Source organism: Doryrhamphus excisus, chromosome 21 (assembly GCF_030265055.1).
Source record: "Doryrhamphus excisus isolate RoL2022-K1 chromosome 21, RoL_Dexc_1.0, whole genome shotgun sequence".
NCBI classification, from domain to species: Eukaryota; Metazoa; Chordata; class Actinopteri; order Syngnathiformes; family Syngnathidae; genus Doryrhamphus; species Doryrhamphus excisus.
In genome coordinates this window covers 14,039,404-14,045,403 of record NC_080486.1, presented here as the reverse complement: position 1 = coordinate 14,045,403, position 6,000 = coordinate 14,039,404, and positions in this window count along the sequence as shown.

Below are 6,000 nucleotides of genomic sequence, written 5' to 3'. Positions count from 1 at the left end.
GGATTATTTTCCCTTTAAAGCCTTTTAAAAGACAAGAATCAGGATTTATGTGTCGCCGTCTACGCTGCATTATAGCTCAGATTCATATTTCATAATTACTGGCCCGCCGTGGGCCTTTTATGTGGATGATGGCAAACAATAAGAACCATCACAATTAAACCTTACATTTTCAACATTAGGCTGAGATGAGCCAAAACGGCTTGATTGCATCATTTGGCCGTAGCTTAGCGTAGCATAGCTTAGCGTAGCGTAGCATAGAGCAGCTAATATCTAGCTGTGCACGTGTGGCTTTCCTGTCAAATGCTGCAGCTCGAATTCCACAAATTCCACGCAGTAAAACACAACACTCATCATCATCATCCTCGTCCTCATCACGACTTCACACAGTAGGGCCACACTTTGGACACCCTACCTTCATCCCTAATATATTTTAGAAATAAATACATGTTGGGGTCTTTGGTCTTTACTGGGCCAAGACATTTGGAATACTGGAAGGGCCTTCCTACTACTTCTACTACTACTTCCTGCTACTACACAGTGTGTACTGTATGTGTATATCATATGTACCCAGTGTGTACTGTCCGTGTATATCATACGTACCCATCGTGTACTGTATGTGTATCCGTCCCCAGCATGTACTGTACGTGTATATTTTATGTACCAGTGTGTACTGTCCATGTATTTCACACGTACCCATTGTGTACTGTAGGTGTATATGTACCCATGGTGTACTGTAGGTGTATATGTACCCATGGTGTACTGTAGGTGTATACGTACCCATGGTGTACTGTAGGTGTATATGTACCCATGGTGTACTGTAGGTGTATAAGTACCCATGGTGTACTGTAGGTGTATATGTACCCATGGTGTACTGTAAGTGTATATGTACCCATGGTGTACTGTAGGTGTATATGTACCCATGGTGTACTGTAGGTGTATATGTACCCATGGTGTACTGTAGGTGTACTATATGTACCCATGGTGTACTGTAGGTGTATATGTACCCATGGTGTACTGTAGGTGTATATGTACCCATGGTGTACTGTAGGTGTATATGTACCCGTGGTGTACTGTAGGTGTATATGTACCCGTGGTGTACTGTAGGTGTATATGTACCCATCGTGTACTGTAGGTGTATATGTACCCGTGGTGTACTGTAGGTGTATATGTACCCGTGGTGTACTGTAGGTGTATATGTACCCGTGGTGTACTGTAGGTGTATACGTACCCGTGGTGTACTGTAGGTGTATACGTACCCGTGGTGTACTGTAGGTGTATATGTACCCATGGTGTACTGTAGGTGTATATGTACCCGTGGTGTACTGTAGGTGTACTATATGTACCCAGTGTGTACTGTCCGTGTATTTCATACGTACCCATGGTGTACTGTAGGTGTATATGTACCCATGGTGTACTGTAGGTGTATATGTACCCATGGTGTACTGTAGGTGTATATGTACCCATGATGTACTGTAGGTGTATATGTACCCATGGTGTACTGTAGGTGTATACATATGTACCCAGCGTGTACTGTCCGGTGCAGTGGAGTGTGTGGAATCTGTCATCCAGCTGGCAGACGTCTTGTGTTGTGCTAATAAGAGCTGATTGATGTCGCTCAAGGCCTATTAGCTGAATCATGTCGGAGCACCGGTGCAGCACTCGCCCACACGCTGGAGATCTTTTACAAGAGTTCCTCGTCGGGGCAGCTCGCCAAGCGCCGGATGGCGTGGGAGGGAGGAGCTTGTTTCCAAGGACGATGTTTACGTTTGTGGCGTGTCCGGCGTGCACTGCCGGCTGACAGGGGGCGGCAAATGATGGAGCTCAGCAGTAAGTCGCTGTGTGATGAATAACGCAGGCCAACTGTAAGGGGGCACACAAACCCTTGCTCATGGATTCTTTTTTTAGGAAAGTTCCAGAGATGCTTGGCTATTGACATGCTACCTGTTAGCATCCCTCTGCCGGGTAGTACCACACAGTCAAAGTCTTTATGCTACTTCAAGATCCATTGAGTGCATTAGCTAACCTTCTAAATTGACTTCTGTGTTCAGGTGTCAGGTCTGGGACAGACATGGACGATGGTTGCCTTCCACCTTCACGGCCATCAGGTAGGCCCATCACCTGTTCCTGTTCGGGATGATCTTTTAGGAAAAGTCACCCCCCCCCCGCAGCATCTGCTATTTCATCTTCTTGAATTTCCTCGTTACGTTTGTCCAACAATGTGAATTAGTGCAGCTCCTGACTGTAAGACATCTGGAGACTGAATGGGATTGAATGGAAGAGACTCTTACTTTGAAAGGATGCATGGAGTGACCGCGTCACGGAATGAATTTTCCCGTGTAAATGGCAGCCGGTCTCTGAGGAAGTTGACATTGTGATGGGCGGGGAATCACACAGCAAAGACGACGAGCGTGCGAGCCGAGTCAATGAAAAGGAATTCTTCTTATCGCTTCCCGACAGCCTCCGCACCGAGTGGCCAACATGGCCGACCTCGGGAAGCTACATTAGCGAGGAAGCAGACAACGCCGCCGCCGCATTGCGTGAAATATGGCCCCCCGGGCAGACAGCACAAACAGCATTCCAACCAGTCCCATAAAGGGACTATACATTTTTGATTAGTGTTCCGTGGGGCAAATCTTTGAATGCGCTATTAAAAGCGGCGCTAACAAATAGGCTTGTCACTGATACCCGATGCCGGCGAGTACTTCAACTAATTGCGTTTCCCCGCCATGAAGGAGCCATTTATATGAGCAGTGCGGGTCCGTGCTCGCTACACAAAGGCTGCGGCGTCGGGAGCATGCCGGATGCATCGGAAAGTCACGTTGGGATCTCAACACGGGATAAAAATGATTGGTGTTTTTGTGCGCTCGTGCTGGCCTCAGATAAGTGATGAGCGCACGAGTGCTCCTTTAATGAGCAACTGTGCTGCTTTGTCTTATTACGGTGACGACGTCCACGTGCCCTGCAATCAACTCCGCTCTTATGGACGTTCAGGAAATGAAAATACTGAATTTCCCACGGGACCGCGGTCTAGTTTTTAAACATATAATTGGCCGTGACGCGTGCGCATGTTGTTTTTATGGACGCCGCGGGAGATAAAAGTCTGCAAAAAACACTTTGATGAGACGTTTTTGACACAAGCAAGACGGAGCTGCGGCCATGTTGGAGATTCCAAATGTATCCAATGAGAGCTCAAAGTTGCTGGATTAGAAAAGCAGAACCTTGGGGGGGTGTGAACAGATGCCTCATGCAACGTCTTCTTCTTCTCCGGCAGAGCTGTGTGCTAAGAAGCAGCGTTCCGGTGCCGCCTACTGTACGGAGATGGAACGACAAGCGTCAGTCACGGTCAGTCCCGTTATAATGTGTTGAATAGCAACTGGCGGTCCAAATTGACCGCATCCTTCTTTCCTGCTTTCCGATTGACATGAAGGATGCCGAGCCTAACTGGCTGCTTTTTTTTTGGGGGGGGGTCGCTTTTCATTCCTCCTCTTCCCGCCAACCGTTGGCAGCGTTTCACTCCTAAAAGCCGCATTCGCAGTACTTTGGTACTTCTGATGTTGACACCAAATGTTGCCGGGCTCGTCAACGTTCATCCGGATTCTGTCCACTTGGATTCCAAAGTGTGTATTCCGATGGCTTTTGCGAGTGGTGCCAGTCGGTACTCGGAGTAAGAGCAGGAAGAAAGCACGGCAATGACATCCAAACATGACCTGACGCCTGACTAACGACATCGGCGGCGCACGCCTGGAAGTACAGGAGGCGAATAAACACATTCATCCAGGAACTCCCACTCCCGCCATCACAGCCATAAAAGTGTCTGAGCGCTGCAGCCCACGCCGCACGCCGCACGCCGCCTGAAGGGTTAGCATGTAGGAGTGTGACGACTTAGTTCAATGAATATGAAAGCACGCTCGGCCTTGTTAGCAATCAAGTCAGGAACACGCCAGCGCCAGCAGGCATCCATGATTGTTTGATTGTTGGCATGACCTTTTACCTCGCGGGAAGGCACGGAAGCGGGAATCGTGCGTTCCAGGATCAAACTGTCACCCACGCCGTCGTCTCCTTCGGTAAATGCACCTCGCTTTTGAATGCTCTCCTGTCCTCTCCTCCTTCTCCTGGTCCTCCCTTTCTTCCCGGTCCCTTCCGGTTTTCACATATTTTTAACTTTTGTGAAAAAACCAGGTTAGCGTAGCTTCCGGTCTGCTGCTGCTAGCACAGCAAGCTAACTAGTTAGCCTCTCCAGTTTTCCCCAGTCTATCTCAGCCATGGCGCGTCCAGTTAGCATTAGCATTTCAATATATAACTTTCAGTATGTACTACTCCATGTAGTACTAAAATGGGACTTGTAGTTCGAGCTTAGGGATAATGCCCACCACGTCTGGCCCCTCCCTTGCTAAGCGCTAATGTCACCATGCTCCTTTGGTTGTTCAGACACGGGTTGGTCTCATCCGGCCGGCCAATCAGATTTGTACACTGACTGAGTCTCCACGTGTGTATTTTATTCATGAAGCCTTTAGAAAGGGAAATCGACTTTGCTTCTGCGGTTATTGGTTCACGGCGGGGTCGCGGCGGGGTCATGCTGAGGGCAAGGCTTTTTTTTTATTTTTTAAAAGCTTCACTGTGTGTCAAAAGTTCACCTCTGTGTGTATTTTTAGATGACACACCACACGCCTTGGACCCGGGGTTGGACCAAGATACGCACGATGTCCGTAGGACCGATGGTGAGCGTCATCCATGTCCTCCGAGACGAGACTTTCTATCTCCGCTTCTTATTTTTAGCCACTCCAATGGGAGCGTTGGTGACCGGAAGCTAAAGGTTTTCACTCTCCGGCGGAAACAAATGGATTGACTTGACTCTTCCATGACTTCTGTTAGCCGCATCCTGCGTGATGTCAGCCTGGCTTATGGACGCCAGCCAGGAAGAGGCGGGACATCATTCCAGCGGTACGTTGGAACGTTGGCGCCCTAGGTAGCCGAAGGAGCCCGCAGCTTCGAGACCCTTTAAAGGTGAACTTTGAACCTGCGGATGTTTGGGATAGAATCCGTGTTCTCCTTTCAACTTTTGTCTGGAGTTGATTCCAGCCACGTTGGCTGGTGTGGACTCTGCGGGCCGAGGCGGGCTTTGCTGTCAGGCTTTCATCTCCAAAATCAGACTCATGTTAGCCGCAGGCCTCGGTATTCCCAGCTGACTGGAGTGTTCTTTTCGGGCCTGGCCGGGAATGACAGCTCTCATGGGGGGGGGGCACGTGACTTCCTGTTTGATACAACAACTGCTCAGCGGGAAAATAGCTGAGTGTTTGCCTGTAAAAAAAAAAACAAACCACTGCTTCAAGGTCTTGCTGAGCGAAACAAGCGTCCATGTTTGCTGATTGGGGCGCTTTGAGGGGGGAGGGGGGGAGGGGGGGGGGTGCAGCCAAGTGCTTGAGGGCTCTCTGCAGGCGCTTTCCTGGCCAACGTAGCTCACGGCGCTACGCTGTGGAACTGCAATAGCTCTCAGTATTCTGATTATTCTTCATGGGCAAAGCGACCCAAACGATACCCCTGGGTGGCGTAAGGCGGCGTAAGGCGGCGTAAGGCGGCGTAAGGCGGCGTAAGGCGGCGTAAGGCGGCGTAAGGCGGCGTAAGGCGGCGTAAGGCGGCGTAAGGCGGCGTAAGGCGGCGTAAGGCGGCGTAAGGCGGCGTAAGGCGGCGTAAGGCGGCGGCGGTTAGCAGCTGCTTGGACAAACGCCATCGTGTCAAAGAAGTGCGGCGTCATCCATAGCTAATCAGAGAAGATGGCTTCCAGAGGAGACACTTTGAGGATGGCGTCAAGACGGCATACGTACGCGCCGTGTCGATACTGCCGCTATGGCTCCCTCTTGCACGCTAGCACGGCGCTCAGCAATATTCTTTGGCTTTTATTACCTGAGCGTCAGCAGGCGCTCCACGCTTGCAGCGGCGCTCCACAATGGAGGAGCCGGAGTGCATCAGGAAGCATTGTTATTTCAAGTAATTGTCAAATTA